The sequence below is a fragment of the Microcebus murinus genome, chromosome X (assembly GCF_040939455.1).
Source record: "Microcebus murinus isolate Inina chromosome X, M.murinus_Inina_mat1.0, whole genome shotgun sequence".
Lineage (NCBI taxonomy): Eukaryota > Metazoa > Chordata > Mammalia > Primates > Cheirogaleidae > Microcebus > Microcebus murinus.
Genome location: NC_134136.1, coordinates 97,882,370 through 97,901,154, shown reverse-complemented (window position 1 = coordinate 97,901,154; position 18,785 = coordinate 97,882,370).

Here is an 18,785-nt window from a genome sequence, read left to right as displayed (position 1 = left end):
CCCACTACTGGGTATTTACCCAAAGGAAAAGATGTCATTTTATCAACAAGATATGTGCACGTGAATGTTTATAACAGGACAATTCACAATACAAAGATGTGGAATCAGCCTAAGTGCCCATCAATTCATAAGTGGATAAAGAAAATGTCTTATATACATACCATGGAGTACTACTTAGCCATAAAAAGGAATGACATAATGTCTTTTGCAGCAACTTGGATGGAACTGGAGACCATTCTCCTGAGGGAATTATCTCAGGAATAGATAAAACAGACACTACATGATCTCACTAATAAGTTAGAGCTAAACGATGGGCACACATGGGCACAAACAGATGTAAAGGATATTGGAATCTAAGAAGGGAGGAACGTGGAAGGGGATGAGGAGTAAAAAGTAATCTTTTGGGTACAATGAACACTATTCTGGTGGTGGACACACTAAAAGCCCCGATTTAAGCATTATAAAAGATATTCATGTAACAAAAATATTTGTAACCCCTTAACACTTTGAAATAAAAGTAGTTATTTCAATGTTTAATTGAATATATGCATAATCATTTTAAGAGAAGAAAAATGAAAACAAACTAACAAAAATCCCGATACCCAGGGAAAAAATGTTTAGCAGTTATTAAGCTTCATTTCTAATATCTAATTTCTTTCTATCTGCATAGATTGGGTAGACAAATGGCTATATAGACAGAGACAGAAAGAGGAAGTACAGAAGGGTGGAAGGGAGGGAGGGAGGAGGGGGAGGAAGAGAGAAAGAGAGGGAGTCAAGGAGAGGGAGGAAGAATGAAGAAAGAAAGGACTTAGTCACATTGGTATTAATTGTATACATAGTTTTAAATTAAGAGTAATTTAATTTACCCAAATTTAAAAGAAGACAGACACTGAAGTCAACCTGATTTAAATCTGAACCTCATATTAAAAACAAACTTTCTTCATCACAAGAAATATTGTATCTTCTAAGAACACTATAAATTTCTTCAGGTTCCCCAGGGCATGGTGGCTCATGCCTGTAATCCTAGCACTCTGGGAGGCTAAGGCAGGAGGATCATTTGAGCTCAAGAGTTCAAGACCAGCCTGAGCAAGAGTGAGACCCTGTCTCTACTAAAAATAGAAAGAGATTAGCTTGGACAACTAAAAATATATACAAAATATTAGCCGGGCATGGTGGCGCATGCCTGTAGTCCCAGCTACTCAGGAGGCTGAGGCAGGAGGATCGCTTGGGCCCAGGAGTTTGAGGTTGCTGTGAGCTAGGCAGATGCTATGGCACTCTAGCCAGGGCAACAGAGACTCTGCCCCCCCCCAAAAAAGTAAATTTCTTCAGGTTCAAGATGGCAACTTAAACACATACATTTGCATCTTCTTTCTCCTGAGGCCTACAAAAAATAAATAAAAAATCATGAAAATAATAATGACATGATGGGAAAGAGAGGAGTGTTCTGATAATGGATGAGAAATTTCAACAAATATCTGGGAATCAAAAAGCATATGAGAGTCAGTCTATCTACCTACACGTACTACCTACATGCTCTGTGGTGGCTTCCGAGGATTAGCAGATAAGCCCTCGCACGGTGTCAGCAGATAGAGTAGAGACCAGAAGTGAAAAGTGGGGATTGAAATTGGAACATTAATTGAAGAGCAATTGAAGCTTCCTTAATGTATGATTTATTTACAGGAGAATGGGTTTAACCTATTCTTTGGGCAAGAGCTTGTATTTGATGTAATGAAATGTGGTTGCTGGCAAAGGGAGTTAAAATTCAAATGTTGGAAGACTTGTCCCGAATGAAATAGAACAAAATGTCTGGGGCCTCCAATGTGCATATTGCTGACCCTAAGTAAAGTCTTTCTCAACTCTAGCACGTGGAGGTTCCTAAGACTGACATTGATTTATCTTTCTCATACTAAATCTTTCTCACACTGTAAAGGTAGCCCGTTTATATGCCCTGTCCAGAAACATACAGAGCTCTGAGTCAGATTTCCACTAGAGGCTTATGACATTTATAATAACTGCTTACTATTATAAACTGTAAAGTTTTTCATTATAAAATATCTTTTGCTTATTTTATGTGTTTTGCCTTGGGTACTGTTTTGTGTAAAAACAAAGGTACAAATTATTTGAATTATAATTCTAGTAGTTAACTTTATTTCAAAATTGTTCCTGAACCTATTTTTTTTCTATTTATTAGTCATGGTGAAATTAATTTTTTTGCATTTCCTTTCCCTGCCTTTGAGACATGACTTTTAACATGCTTCAACTTCCCTACTCATTTACCTCTTTCCTTCTTGATCTTATTAAAAATATTTTCAGTGCTATATTATCTTTATATTTTTACAGTAAAAGTATTTCCTTTCAAGAGTTATTTTTGAATTTTGAGTTCCAATTTATACATCTATTGTAAACAATTATTTATACATTTCTTTTTTTTTTTTTTTGAGACAGAGTCTCGCTTTGTTGTCCAGGCTAGAGTGAGTGCCGTGGCGTCAGCCTAGCTCACAGCAACCTCAAACTCCTGGGCTCCAGCGATCCTTCTGCCTCAGCCTCCCGAGTAGCTGGGACTACAGGCATGCGCCACCATGCCCGGCTAATTTTTTTATATACATATCAGTTGGCCAATTAATTTCTTTCTATTTATAGTAGAGACAGGGTCTTGCTCTTGCTCAGGCTGGTTTTGAACTCCTGACCTTGAGCAATCCGCCCACCTCGGCCTCCCAGAGAGCTAGGATTACAGTCGTGAGCCACCGCGCCCGGCCTATACATTTCTGTATTATGTCACATTGGTGCTCATTTTCAAATGCTTTATTCCATGTTCTCATTCTTAAACTTTTTAAAAATTTCAGTAAGTTGGAAAAATCTAAAAATGTTTTCTTAGAATTGGCACATAAATTTTATATGTTGTCTGCTCTTCAATACCTGCAAACATTTTTTTCTGATGCTTTCAGCCATAATTCAACACTTAGCTGTCTATAAAATTTGAAATCATATTATTTTCATAAAACTTACTAGAAATTGCTTCATCTTTTACTGTTTAGTGTTGCAGATATTTCTGAGGCCAGCCTGACTTTTTCTCATTATATGCAAACATTTAAAAATATATATATAAGATGCTTTTAAATTTCTCATTATATATAATGAGATAAATATATAATCAAAGTTAATATGATTAATAATAAATATGCAATTGTTAAGCTGATGGCCCTCCTGGCTGATACCATTGGCCTTTTCTCCTACTTCACGACTTTTCTAAGGGAGAAGCCTTCTTGATAATTGCCTTGCAGGATAGCACAAATTGGTTTCATCAACTAATAATAATTTTAAAATAGACTTCATCAACTCTGCTTTTTTGTTTCTCATATAGCATCTACAGTATGGTAATACTATCTTTGGAACAGTTCATGAGGCCATTATAACACCATGACTTGCTGAATAGAAAAAAGATTTTTCTTTGGTTCTGACTATTGAAATTTTGTCAGTATTTGATTCAACCAGGTTCAGGAAGGAAATCACTCTAAAATGTACTCTATCAGCCTAAAGATTTTTAATGGACAGTCTTGTGGAGTCTGTGTAATACCTTTCATGTAAGAACACTGAAAAAGGTTAATTAAAAATTAATACTTTAATTCCAACTCCAATCCCTTTAAAATGACGGGCTTATATTTGTTGTAAAAAAGATAATGCATGTGAAAGTGCTTTGTAAACAGAGGTAGTAGGTGATGTAGTGGGACACAGATGGGATTTCATAACAGAGCATTTGAATTTGTAACAAAGGATTGGAAAATGGCTATCTGCAAGCTGATAACTTTGTTCTTTCTTTGATAAATAGGGATAATGAAAGTACCTACTTAATAGAATTTTTAAGATAATTAGATAAGAATGTATATGATGCACCTAGCACAAAGTAGCTTTTTTTAAACAAAATTATAAAATTTAGTGAGAGAGATACAAAATTTATGTCAATGTAGAAGAATAATATGTTCCTTCATAGGAGAACTATCTACTATAAACATGCCAAGTTTTCTAAAATCCAGATGTAAGTTTGCTGTAATTCAGATTGAAATCCTAACAGGAGTTTTGAAATTTAAGAAAATAATTGTAACATTCATGTGGAAGTTTTTAAACATGAGACAGCCAAGAAGGTTTTTTAAATTTTACCTTTTTCTCTTTGTTGATATTTAAAATATTATATTGTTTTTAAAAATGTTAAAATATTAAGGGGTACAAATGTTTTTGTTACATGGATCCCTTGTATAATGCTTAAGGTGGGGCTTTTAGTGTGCCCATCACCAGAATAGTATTCATTGTACCCAATACATTACTTTTTAGCCCACCACCCCTTGTCACCATCCCCTCTTGATTTTCAATGACCTTTACATCTCTTTGTGCTGGTGTGTGCCCATTGTTTAGCTACCAATTATTAGAGAGTACGTGTGGTATTTGTGTTTCCACTCCTGAGATACTTCACTTAGGATAATGGTCTTCAGTTCCATCCAAGTTGCTGCAAAAGACATTATTTCATTCCTTTTTATGGCTGAGTAGTACTCCATGGTATATACATACCACGTTTTCTTAATTCACTCATGAATTGATGGGCCATGTTGCTACACAGACTCCAAGAAGCTCCCTGATCAAGTCTGGAGGTCTTCAGTGGTATTGGGGGTCCCCTCACAGCTCAGGCTGCAGTGCCTGCAGGGGAGCATGGAGCCCCAGGATTCTCTCCTGCTGTCATTGCCCACATGTGGATGTCTCCCCCAGGTACCTTCTGTCCTTGCCGAGTGGATCACCCTATTACCTTCTCCTTCACTCTGAATATCCCCCATCACTTCTCCAGTGATTCACAATCATCTTTCCAAGAAGGCCCATCTGTAGGTGGGCATCCCACCTACAACTTTCAATCCTCTTCTTGAGAGCAGCACATGTGGGCTGCTTCTAGTTTGCCATCTTGCCCTTCCCCCCCCCCAAGTAGCTTTTTTATTAAAGTACCATCTCATAAGGGGACAAACATCCTGTTAGCTGCTATTGTGCTAGAAAGATGAATAAATATATGGAGAAGAATAGCATTTTTCATCTAAACTGATACCCATCCAGACATTTCTATTATAAAAGTTATTATTATTAGTGGATGAAACCAGTTTGTCCCACCCTGGAAGACAATGATCAAAACACCTGCTCTCTCAGAAAGTTAGTGAAATAGCAGAAAAACGCCTGTTGTGCCAGCGAGGAGAATTAGCAACTTAGCTAAGTGCTTCCACCTGAGTAGTAATAATGTTCTACCCTTCAGACCCTTGTTCATGCTCTCCAACTCATTAGCCAAACTGGGCTTGGTGAAGCTATAAAACCTGGTAGGAAGTGGCCAGAAAATTCCAGGGAATCAGATAGCAGCCAGGTAGGAGGGGGAGCACCTCTGCCCTATGGGATGATTGCAGGACAATCAATGCAGACATTTATTGCAGGACAATTATCAGAGGCTACATGAACTTCTAAATGGATTGCAAAGAGGTAGGGACAGACAATTTCTTTCTCCACACCCTATTCTAGTAGCTTGGATTGGGAAGAAGAAAACTTGTCAATTATTTGTTAGATGACCATATGAATTCATACTCTCAGCCCAAGCTGCAAATTGTTTATTGATGGTCTCATGTCTCATGCTAAGTATTTTATCAAAGGCTTCTGAAATGTCTGAGATGTGGAAAAAAACAGATTATTGGCTCTAAAATATGAAAAAAAACCTTCAAAGCCAAAAGTTGCATTTCAGTGAATGTCTACAAAATGTAATATAAGGTTAAGTTAATATTAACTTTGGTAGTCTTTGAAAAGTTCATTACATTTGAAACGATTTGAGTTTGGATTCTCTCATTTTGCTAGCGTTCTCCAGTATGCAGCATGATTGCTGAGATGTCGTATTCAGTAATATATTACATTATACAATGACAAGTGATTTTGAAACCAAAATTATAAAAATCCTTTAAATATTATGTAGCAAAACATTTATATTAACTGTGAGATTTGAGTGCATTCTAATACATTTGGTATGATGTGAGATGGAAACTCTAAATTAGAAAGATGGTTTATAGCATACCTAGATTTTAAAATAACTCTAGTACCAAGTGATTTTTATGTCTTTTGTAAGTGAAAACTCTAAAAGCATAATATGATTTACTTTTCATTATGCAGAAATACTCTACAAGCCAGAAGCCTGAATGTGATGGAGTTGACTTGTTTCTGTGAGTATATTAAGGAAAATTTGAGTGTATTCATTACGCCAGGGATTCTCAAAGTTTTTAAACAGGGAGCCAGTTCACTGTCCCTCAGACCGTTGGAGGGCCGTTGGAGAGTGCCGGGCACATTCCACACATGCGCACTGTGGGCCAGGGAGAGTCAGCTGCTAAGCAGGACAAGCAGCAGCTGCAAAAACACATGGTGGGCCAGATAAATGTCGTCAGCGGGCCGCATGTGGCCCTTGGGCTGTAGTTTGAGGATGCCTACTTTAAGCTCTCAGGGCCCATGTTCGGCAACATTTGTAGGATCTTAAATTAGCTGGCATTTCTTGAAATCTGAGAGGATGCAAATAATTAAATCCTTGAAATGAAATAATAGCAAGGGAGTCATACATTAATATAGCCACCAATGTCTTTTATTATAGGAATAAGCCTAAATTCTGGCAGTGATTTAGGCTGTTTAGCTTGACATTTGCCTAATTTATCATCTTATTTGTGATTGCAATAATTCAATGGGGGGGGGGCGTCCTGATATCTTGTACAGGTTTTTAGAATATTTATTATGGTCCATTTTTTAGAAGTTGAAAAATTCCACTAATTATATTGCAGAATCTGTGTATTTGCGTCTGTTTTGTCTTGGCAGCAAGGAAGATGTTCAGCACAGTTTGCTCAGCTGTTCCATTACCAATCCCATGTTTCTAAATCTCAATATTTAATCCAATTGTCAAAATTCAGCTCTGACTATAAATCACTCCTGTCAAGACTCCCTTTAAAAGTGCCTGTGGATATTGCTATTCACCCTTACTATTTGTCCTTGATGATGCCTCTTAAATCATTGGCTAAGCCTTGGTCAGGAAAACAGCAGCTTCTCTAGGTATTTCCAGCAGGAAGAGGTTCAATATTGGGAATTAGAGATTCCCACAACTATTAAAGGCTGGGTGAATAAAAGTCAGAGGGGTGGATTCCAGGAAATTTACCATCTGCTGATGCCCATATTCCTCAATGCAATTGCCAGAGAAAAATAATGCTTTTCTTGTCTAGTGCCATCCAAATCTCTTGCAGGTGCCTCTCATTGGCAGGATCTAGCTGAAACCCTGCTGGCAATGGAGTATGGGAAATGTAGTTTCCAGACTTTATGCCCCAGTGGTACAGGGAAGAGTCAGAGAGGGGTGGGAATTGTTCTTAGAATCAACAAACAATATCTTTTTCATAAGTATTTCCATAATATTTTTGTTCAGTCATTTCCGATCATTCAAAATGTATTTGGGACATAGCTAACTAAGCCTGTGTTTATCAAACTGGCCAGCATCAGAAATGTGGCTTGGAAGATAGTGACTAAGTATTCTGACAAAAAGAGGTTTCTATGACAAAAATTAGTTTGAAAAATGAGGTATTCTCTGTCTCCCTCGGGGTTATTTTCAATTTAAATTATCTCATGGAATTTTTTAAATAGCCCACATTAATGTACCATATTTTATCTTTTTCAAAACCCCCTGTTTCCCAAAGCTTATTTTTTCTGTAACTATTCAAATTGCAGCATACTTCTTCACATACTGACGAATAGTGTGGGCATGTTAAATCATTCAAAAACTTTTATTGAGACCTCTTGGAAAAGCATATTGGTTTGTTGTCAAAACATGGAAGGTATTGAATGTCAGACCTTTAATAGTTCATATTTATGTAAATGGCTTTTACACATAGATAGAGATTTCACTTATCTTGAAAAGGAGGGAGTTGACAAAATTTGGTATTCCAAAAAAAAAAAAGTGATAATAAAGACAAACATGCTGCTTCTAATCACTTGTCAACTTTATCTTGTCTCATTTTTACTGGCTGTTTTTTTTTTTTTTAATCTCATTCGCATGGTGCAGGGGAGAGGGAGTAGAAGGCATGCTATTAGTTCTCAGCTGTGTACTAAATGACATCAAAATCAGAGAAGAAAGTCAGAATTGATGCAATTTGTAAAATAGCCTTATTTATAAAAATGCATTTAGAGTTGGAGCTGTCTACCCTCCAAATCATTAATAATTAATTCAGTTAATTAACTAGATCATATTCCTTTAATAGAAAATTCTAACATTGCAGAGAAATGTTTGACTACATGTTATATGATCTCCTTAGAATGATTGCTCTCAAATATATTCCACAACATATTTTTGGAATGGAATGACATTGGCTAAGGAATCATAGTCATGTGAATATTGAACTGGATCATCTGTGAAGTGCTCTTTTATAGGAAAAAAAATAGTAGAGACTGAGCTTTCTGGGAAATTACTTCAATGATCTCTATTTATATAGAGATGATCAGAATTTGGTTGCTATTAATACATCATGATGCCATTCTGAAGAATGGACTTTAAATTAAATAGCAAGAGTCATAGAATCTTAAGCTTGGAAGTGAGCCTAGAGATTATCTAGTAGAACCAATCATCTGATGCTTGACTTCCTTCTACAACATTTCTAAAGAGAAACTTTATGGGCCTAGTTTGAAACCCTTAAGGTAGTCCATTCTAACTTTAAATTCACAAACCTGTAGAAATTCTAATGATTTATAAACATAATATTTTTTATTTTTGAAAATAATTTTATTCTCTCAAGAAAATGAATTATCATTATGGTATGTTAGATTTTTTGGGGGGGATTATTTTTTTAAAATTTTTTCAGCATATTATGGGGGTACAAATATTAAGGTTACATACATTGCCCTTGCCTCCCCTCCCCCCTCGAGTCAGAGTTAAGCTGAACCCTGTCTCTTGGTAATTTTGGTCTGGTTTTGCAAAACTACTCTTTGAAACCATAAAGAACAAACCTAATCCCTCTTCCATAGGCCAGTTTCTCACATATTTAAAGGTAGTAAGGATATTGTCTCTTATTCTTCCTTTATCCTTACTAAATATTATCTAATTTATTTTAGTTTCTTTAATTATTTCCTATAAATTTCATGATTTTGAGTTTTATTACCATTCTGGTTATTAGCACACATTACTTTTGCTAACATCCACATCTAACTGGAAAGGAGGCTGGGAAATATCTTTATTCAGGGCTGCAATGTGCCCAGCTAAAATTCTATTGCTTTTATTTTGGAAGAAGTAGAGAACACACACGTTAAAATAACTAACAGGCTCTTCTATGTGAACATTTCACCTGTATTAATAAATTCTTCTTCTAGTTATACTACTTTCCCCCTCATACTCAATTTTATTCAATATTAGTTTAGATATTCCAGCTTTCTTTCAATTGTTTTTTCTTCATATCTTTGTCCAATCTTTTTTAAAGCTTTATCTTTTAAAGATTTCTCTATCAAAATGATAATCTTTATTTTGTATCTGTGGAATTAAATAAATTTATGTTGATTAAGGTTACTGTTATATTTGGATGTATTTTTCTAGTATATTATTTTATACCTTCTATTTATCCTTTTATTCTATTTCTTTTTCCTTTTTTCTCTATTTCTTACTTCCTTTTGGATTATTTGAGTTTCCCTTCTCATCATTCCATGTTTTTCCCTCTAGTAGATTGGAAATAAGGTCTACTTTTAGTTTTTAATGGTTATCCAGATAATCGTAAAGTATCATCAGTGGCAGAAGGAAAGGAGATGGGCTAAAGCTGTCATTAGTAAAGAAGCAGAAACCATTCATATCAGCCAAGATGGAGAATGCTTGGTCATGTTTTGGGTCTGAATCCCCATCCTTCTTGGCTCTCAGGCTTTATTCACTGTCCCCACACATGTGGCCCTTTAAAACTCAAGCATGAAGTCACTTTCCTGGAGAACTTGCTATGTTGGACTTAAAGTCTGTGTTGTGAAGTTGATTTTTTTCTTTTATGCTTTTAATATAGATTTTATTCTAATACTGGATTTTTACTTTATTATATTTTCTTATATAACCTAGCTCTGTTTTAATTTCATTAAGATTCAAGTTTCCTGGATCAGAACCAACATTCCTTTGTCTGAGAGGCCTTTCCTGACTCCGTAATATAAAGTAAGATGCCCCCTCATTTCTTCTTACTTTATACAAGTTAATTCCCTTTATTATACTTATGTAAATGATCCTAATCCCATTTACATTTTTAGTTTCTTTGTTTATCCTCTACATTTCCCAGACTAGAATGTAAGGTCTATTAGTGCAGGGACCTTGTCTGCCTTGTTCACCCTTGTAGTAATAGTACCCACCCCAATGGTGATTTCACGGTAGGTGCTCAGATCCCTTAGGATCCCTTCTACCCTTTGTGTGTGCCTATCCCCCAGCCCCTCTGTGCTTTGCTTCTGACACCTACATACTGTCTGTGCCTCTCTTCGTAGCATTGCCCTTTGGCTACTGGAACTGCTTTCTTCATGCACACACAGAGTTGGAACCACCTGGGAGTTTTACATAGCCACTCTGGGTGGGCTTTAGCCAGAGAGTAACTGCTGTGAAACTACTGGAGGTGCAACTTACATTTTTGGCTGAAGCTTAGAGCTTGCTTCCCCTTCTCCTTCTCTGGTCTTTTCTGGGAGTGCTTCTTTTTTCAAAAAGTCACTTACATAGGAATCCTTTTTTCAGAGTCTGCCTCTTACTCCCTTCAGCTAAGCCCTGTAGTGCTCTCTGTGTGTACACTTGTGGATGCTGTGCTTGTTGCTCTGATTTCACGCTAGCACTTAATTCTCCCAGCTGCTGAGAATGCTGCCACTGACAGCCCTTAGCTCTTAGCCATCTTTGGGAAATTCCCTCGTCTGCAAAGGGCTGCCTCACTCAAATTCATGCCTCCTTCTCAGGAGCAGACTATATCCAATGACTTGTTGATATAGGGGTTATGCAGACCTGACCTCTTATACCAGTTTAGGACAACTTTGAAGGGCCCTCTCAGCTTCACAGCTCCCCATGGGATGGACTGAGGATATTGAGACTACATGGCAAAGTAGCTTTTTCCTGCCAAACCTCTCTTCCTTCCCTTCCCCTGTGGGTGTTTAGCCACAGAGCAAACCCTAATAAACTTCCTGCATAATTAAGCTTCTCAGACTCTTCATTCCATGAAAATTATCCTACAACACCACAATTGTGGTGCAATTCAACAAGAAATATAACAGTCCTTTATCAAATTTCATTTTCATTTTCCTCCATTGTCTTCCCCATTTAACCGTGAAGATTTTTAGGATGGTACGATGATGTTAATTTTTATTTTCTAAACATTAATGTAGGCCATGACACCGAATATGATCAATAAATATTTCTCAAATAAATGGATAGATGTATATTCTTTTATTCTGACTAGATGGATAAGAAAACAAATCTTGTCTATTTTCCTGCTTATCATTTGTACAGGCTTATGTGCTATCATTAACTTGTAAAATTTTCTAATGCCCTATATTAGTTTATGGCAGTATCTATAATATATCATACTGATTCTGGTTTCCTCTTAAATATAATTAACTGGATAACATTGAGTTTATTCATCCAAGATTAAAATGAATGGTCCACATAGGACTAAAATTTCAAAATCCATATAAACAAAGTAGTAGATTTTTTTTCCCTCCAGACCAAAATCTGCAGGTGATTAAGTGATTCCTTTCTGAAGTTAGGCTTATTATTTTTTTAAGGAAGAAAAGCTATTTGTTTGTGTAAACTAATGATATGGATGATTTGAATTACTTAGGAAGACTTACTCTTTTTGTAAGTTACAAATTTCCATTAGAACCTCTCTTAAGGCCTACACACAGGTTTCTTCTACACTTGAAAGAACCTCTACATTTATATACATTCAGATACATGAGACTATGTGTATTCTCTATATTGATAGAGATATATTTTAGAGGGGTAATGTAATAGGAGGTATATCAAATTAGGACTCAGATGACCCCAATTTATTTCAGCTCCTGACAATTTCTTGGAACTTTGAATTATTATTATTATCTTCACTCTGTCATTTAACACTCATACTGGAAATATTACCAAAATTAGTTAATTTAATCATAAGAAAACCCTATAAGTATGCTATTTTCATCCTTATCATACAAAATCACTGAGGCATTAGAAGTCCAAGCAACTTGCTTAATTAAGATCAGAAAAGTAGAGGAGCTGGTATGCAACATTGAGTCAATGTTACACAGCATTAAATTTCTTTTGAGAAAAATATGAAATAGGTGAAATTGGTCTCTGAAGCCCACCCCTGTTCCCTGTTACCAATTCCTGCTAATAACTTTAAAGGGATTAACTGATAAGTTCTTAAAACATGGCCTCAGCTAGGGATGTTAACATTTAAAACAAAATTTAAAGATCATCCTTTAGTTTTTGGCTCTTCTCCAAGTCATCTTCCATACTGCATAGCTGGACAACAGGAATGAAATGCCTGGGATAATACTCAGATTATGTCTTCTTTCTTCACTCCTCTATTCTCTTCCCTTTCTCTCTACGTGAAATGGTGAACAAAAGGAGTCTCACCGTAATACTTTGTGTTTTCAAAACCTTGTTTATGCTGTCTTTTCCTATAATTTATAAAACACTAATACCATGCTGGATATGATTGATTGGAATTTCCCATTCATTCCTACCATTTTCTGTGTACTATTCTATTCTGCAAAGGCTGGAAACTAAAAACCACATTTTCCAGGGGCCTTTGCAGCTAGGATTCTAAATACAAATTACGTCACTTCATTTAGATTCACTCATAAGAGATTTAGAGGGTAGACTTCAGGCAGAAACCAAATTCCAGAAGCTGTTTCTGCTGGCCTGCAGAGGTTGTAAAGCCAAGAGAGCATCTAGGAAAAGCTGTGGCAATCAAAATCAAGGTTTCAGAATGAAATAACCAACTTCATGGGTGTCCAGAAACAGCTTCCTTATCCTTGAATCATATGTATGGCAGCATGTTTTAAACCTAAGAGTTTCAGTGATGGCTCCTGATTCCTGCTCCTCCATGGTTTCCAATGGTTTTATAACACCTAAGTTCCTGATTTAAATTTTTTTGTCTTAAAATAACTAGAGTGATCTGTGTTTCCTGGTTGGAATCCTGACTTATACAAACACACATAAATACTTCATGGTAGCAGTTTTTTCCCTCTTGTCTTTGAAGTTTAGAGGGTAAATCTTACACCAGTGAATTATTTACACTGAATAACTGCAACCACCCGGTTATAAATTGTCAATATTGCCAAAGATAGTATTAAATAGAGACTTTCTCTAAATCATGAGCTCAAAAGCGCTTTTTCCTTCTAGCTTTCAGAGCTAAAGCCTATTCTAAGAGGAGTTTCCTCTGACTTTTTAATCTTCATTTCCACTTCTGGCATCATTTTGTGCCAACATTAAACTGAGATGAATGGGAAAGCAGGCTAAAGGGTCAAGAAACAGAGGTCAGAAGACTGGCTTGAAATCTACAGCTCAGCTCCTAACCACTTGTATGACCTGAGAGCAGTCCATTCCTTATTCTGAGGCTGTTTTTGAATCTTAAAAAAATGAGGGCACTGATAAATCTCTGAACATGAAGCACAGAATCCTACATGTGACTAACAATGTGGTCTCTGGTTGATCTGACATGTGAATCCTAGCCCTCTAGATTCCTCTCAACATTTGGACTGATTGATTTTTCAGTCCATTTTATGTGGCCACAGATACCTTTTTTCCAGTCTGACCTCCTAAGGCACTAGATTTAAGTCCCACTCCTCCATGATTCGGATATAAGACAGGTCAAAGTGTGTTTTACAGCTTCTACTAATGAAACCCATAAGTCACATTTTAATAGAGTTTGCCTGTTATTTGAATACCAGTTGTAGTCTCAAATATCAGCATTATTCAGAAGCTCCACTGTGTTTACAAAAAGGAAGCGTCAGGTAATTAAACTTAATTATGGACAAAATCATGGGTTTTGTGAGGATTGTCTAGAAAGATGTGTTTTAACTTGCCTTAAAACAAGAATCATCAATATGCAATGAAGTATTGAAAATTGCCTGAGAACTAGAATTGTCCATTTATAGTTAGCTCTTGATTAGGCTGAATAATGTATTGGTTACGAACACGGACTCTGAATCAGGTTGCCTGGGTTGGAACTTCAGTACCACAATTTATTAACTCTGTGACCTTGGGCCAGTAACTTCACTTCTTTTAATTCTGTTTACCTGTAAAATGAGTATTAAAATGGTACTCATCTCATAGTGTGATTTTGAGGATTTATTGAATGACTATCAAAAATTTAGAAAGTGCTTGGCACATACTGAGTATGAAGAAGTGTTAAATGAAAACACTGTTTTGTTAAGAGACATTTTCCTTTCATCTTTCTGTGCCACAGATTTTCCAGTGGCTAAGAGTGAGCTCTCTATAGTTTACTTCATTCAAACTTTTCTTGATCTTGCTAAATTTTTTTCAGCTTGAAATCTTTCTCTGGTTAAAGAATTCTATGCATTTTCCCCCATGGGTATGTATTTTTTTCCTCTTGGCCTCTTTCTAGGTCAGCTATGTCAATTCACTGTAAATATATGTTAAAATTAAGTTAATATGTATTTCTAGTGTTTAATTTGATGCACAATGGAATATTTTAATACTTTTATAAATGCATACTTATGAAAGAATCCTATGAAAGATGTGTCAATCTCCTTTTTATTGCAGATTCCAGCTCAGTTGAAGAAATTAATCTTTCAGTAATCTACAGGCTTCTTCCCCTTGACATTATAATAAGTGCAGTCCAGACTGAGAAAACATTAGGCAATTCCCCAAAATACCTTGCAGGAGGACAATAGAGAAGGCTTATAATAGTCCTCAGAAATCTGAAGGTGGAGGGTAGAAGGATGGGGGAGGGATTGAATTGACTAGAAAACAACTGACCCTAGTAATTCTCAACACCTTGGTGATACTTTTGGAATCTAATTTCTTGAATATCCCTCTGAGAGCCTAGGGGCTTGTCCACCTATCTGCTGTATCTAGAGCATGGGAAGGGCAAAGCCCTTTAGCCTGGCTTTGTGAATCAGGGACTGATTTCCTATCTTTACAGAACTAGCTTGATTTCCCATATCTGGGTTCTTAGGTCCATATCTTCCTGCTTTATCTTAGATAAATCTCCCTAGATATATCCCTACTTCTCAAGATATGCTACTATCATATCCAAGTTCATGTTGTTAGCCCATTCTCCCAGATTATATTACCCCCTCTATTTCAACATTTGTCCAAAATTATACTAGATTCTGAATCCAGTCAATAGTATTGAATATTGGGTCTTATATTTTCTTTTAGGCTTATATTTCAGTTAAGATTTGTTTATTTTGGTTCCGATTATTATTATCCATTACTTTCTGGGCTACTGTTTTTGTCAAGGACTTCCCTGCATGCTAACTAGTTTAGACCCTCTATTTCAGTACTTTGTCCCTCTCAGCATGCTATATGCCTGCTGAAGTATCCTAGAGTCCTCCTGCAAAACTTGCACAGACACTACCTTCTTAATGTCTTCATATAGCCCTTGGATTTGTTTATAGAAATGTGTCTGAGTTGGATAAAACTTAACAGTCAGGGGATTTGGTTCAAGTTTGGCTCAATGGTCTCTGGAGAACTGGATATGAATGTTTATACGATTCTTGTTTATTCAACAGCTTTTTCTGTTGGAATGACTAAAATGAAAATAGAAATGAATTATTGATATAATTTTACATATAGCATCTTGTCCTGTTTTCAAAGGATCACTTTAAGATTTAGTTGTTAAAGTAACCTGGAAATTTGAAACATTTTTGTATATTAAACTTTATTATTATGTAGTATTTAATATTTTTGAAGTACCTTATACTAATTTCTTTGAATAGTTATTCCTCACAATGGTCCTATGTTATACAGAATTACTATCATATCATCTTTCCTCTGTTTTCCTTTGAGAGAAGTGAAAAACAGGAAGTTTATAACTTGTCAAATGTTACCAAGTGATTCAGTGGCAAATGGGATTTGAAATCCCAATGTCTACGTCCCTGATCAGCTATTACTTCTATTCTACCAAGATAACTGTACCGTTTCCCTATTTATTGTTTAGTCTGTCATTTCTTTCTTCAACAAAATTCAATTAAATTCTTCATTGTTATATCTCCCTTCTCCCATGCTAATTATTTCTTTTTTTCTTTACAGAATTTTATCATGGGCATTAGGTGAAGGACTTGTCTAATAGCAGGAGAATTTCTTAAATTATTTCTTTACATCTTTCTAAATTTTTTTTATCCTTTGGTTTTACCTAGTAAAACTAGATTTGAGAATATATAATTTGTGATGGAAGTTAAATAATTAAGTCAATTAAGTTAAATTATCAAATCTTTCTATAATTATATACATTTAATTTTATAAATTTAAGTAATATTTATGATGGTGTGATTTGTCTATATAGTTATTGAAGCCAGGAATTGTGGCTACTAAGCAGGAAGGGAATATGATACAAGTGGTAAAAGACCTTTGGATAAAACTTCTACCTCTATCCCACACCAGCTTTGTGACCTTGGGCAGCAATTTATCCTCTTCTTCCTGATATTCCTCTTTTACAAAATGGCAATCATATTTGTCTCACAGAATTTTATAAAGGTAAACTAAGGAAAAACATTTTGAAAGCACTCAACTGCATCACTCTCATCTTCTAATTATTTGTATAGACCCAGCCTGTCAGTATGGATCTCATTATTCATGATAGGTGGCCAACAAATATTGTTCTTTGGCAAAATATTTGCATAACCAGCAAGAAAAAACTTTATGACAGAATCTTCTTTAACAAAATTTACTTCCCTGTATCAAGTGTTTATAATTTTTGAATAAGTATGTATTAATATAGCTTAGCTTTTAAGGCTCAAATAACCATTTCAGTAACTTGATAACTTGCAGATGCTAAATATCACTTCTTTTTCAAGAGACAAATGTTCACAAAATCTACTTGAATTGTATATAATGTTATTTAGAAGAAATATTTTAAAAATGTTTTTAGAGGGAATTCTGAAAAATATAAATAAGTCATTTTGTAATGTATTAGTGTGGGACCACTTAGTTAAATAGAAACCATACTAGGTATTCAACAGAAGGAATTTTATATAGGGAATTGTATATACAGATGTTGGAGGGCTAAAAGAACAAAAAGAAAACACCTGGTAATCCAAACATATCTGTAGGAAGTATATAACCTCTAAGTCTGAGAATATAAAAGGGAAGAGGTTAAGATAACCAGAGCCTAGAAGCTTGGAAGAGAGGACTGTCTGAACTGACATTCACACTGAGGTTACCACCCAGCTACTTCGGTAACTTAGGATCATAGAGGAGGGACCCACATAAGTAGAATTTAAAAAAAAGTAACTACAAAAATCCCCTTGGGTTTTAGATAACATTTTTGAAGTCCATCCAAATCCCTAAGTATATCCTGATTAAGCCATATTCCTTATGTGAATTGTGGCAGGAAATGAGTTGTCATATAATTCTTACACTGACCCCAGAAAACTACATCCATTTCTAGTGGCCACTTTCTCTTCCCCTTCCTGAAGTATGCTGTGATATTACTCTGTGCCTGAATGAGCAGATTGTTTCTTCTTTGTGAAGCATGTGTTTCAGAAAGCCCAGTAAGAAGTAGAACAGCTGCAGATGGGTGTCTTGAAATTCCCAGAGAGATTGTTGAACAAGCAAGTCTTCATGTGAGCAGAAAAGTTCTTAAATTGCTAGGACTCTCATTTATTTACTGAATCAGAATAATGGTGAGGCATTTAAGTACATCCTTTGAGAACTGTGTAATAGGATCTTATGCTGTTTACCTGATGTCTACTTCATGGCTTAATCTAGTGTTTTTTTAGGTAGCTAGACTGGATGGAGTATAAAATTATTTCCACTATGTGAAAAAAATTAAACAATCAAAACAAAACATGCATAACTTCACTAAAAATTAGGAAAATGCAAATTAAAATAAAAATATGCTATATACATTATTTTACCAACCAAATGGGCAAAAATTAAAAATGTATCCTCATACTTTTATCATAGATATAAGAAAACTGTTTCATTTAAGGGACCTCCTTTGGCAATATATTAAAACTTTAAATGTGTATACTTTTGATCTGCAATTTAATTTTTTATAAAGTATTACAGATATTTACACATGTGAACATGGAAGCACATATGTGTTAATGACAGCACTGTTTGCAGGAGAGAAATGATAGATATGAAATAATACTACAGTTTTATCAAAAGGAAAGTTCTCAAAACATGTTACATTAAAAAGTAGGTTTATGGAACAATATGAGCAGAAATTTCTATTTCTATAAAAAATGCATATGTACATATATGTATTGATATTTATCTAAATATGCAACCATGTAATGTAGCCACCTTCTTTATCACTCTTACCAATTTAACCTGAAATATATTATTTTTCACATAAAAAAATTATTTCCACTATGTGAAAAAGACCTGTAAAACTTTCAGTAATGTGCTTATTCCAGGGGATGTGTATTTAGATTTCAATAAAAATTAAACCTGAAATAATTTAGTACACTCCAAAATTTATGTTTTCTAAGTTGACAAAACAAAGATCAAAACTAAATGAAAGAGTTTTAGAAAAAGCAATCTGACCTACAGTAGCTCTAATGTGATTGGTCAATATCAATTATTT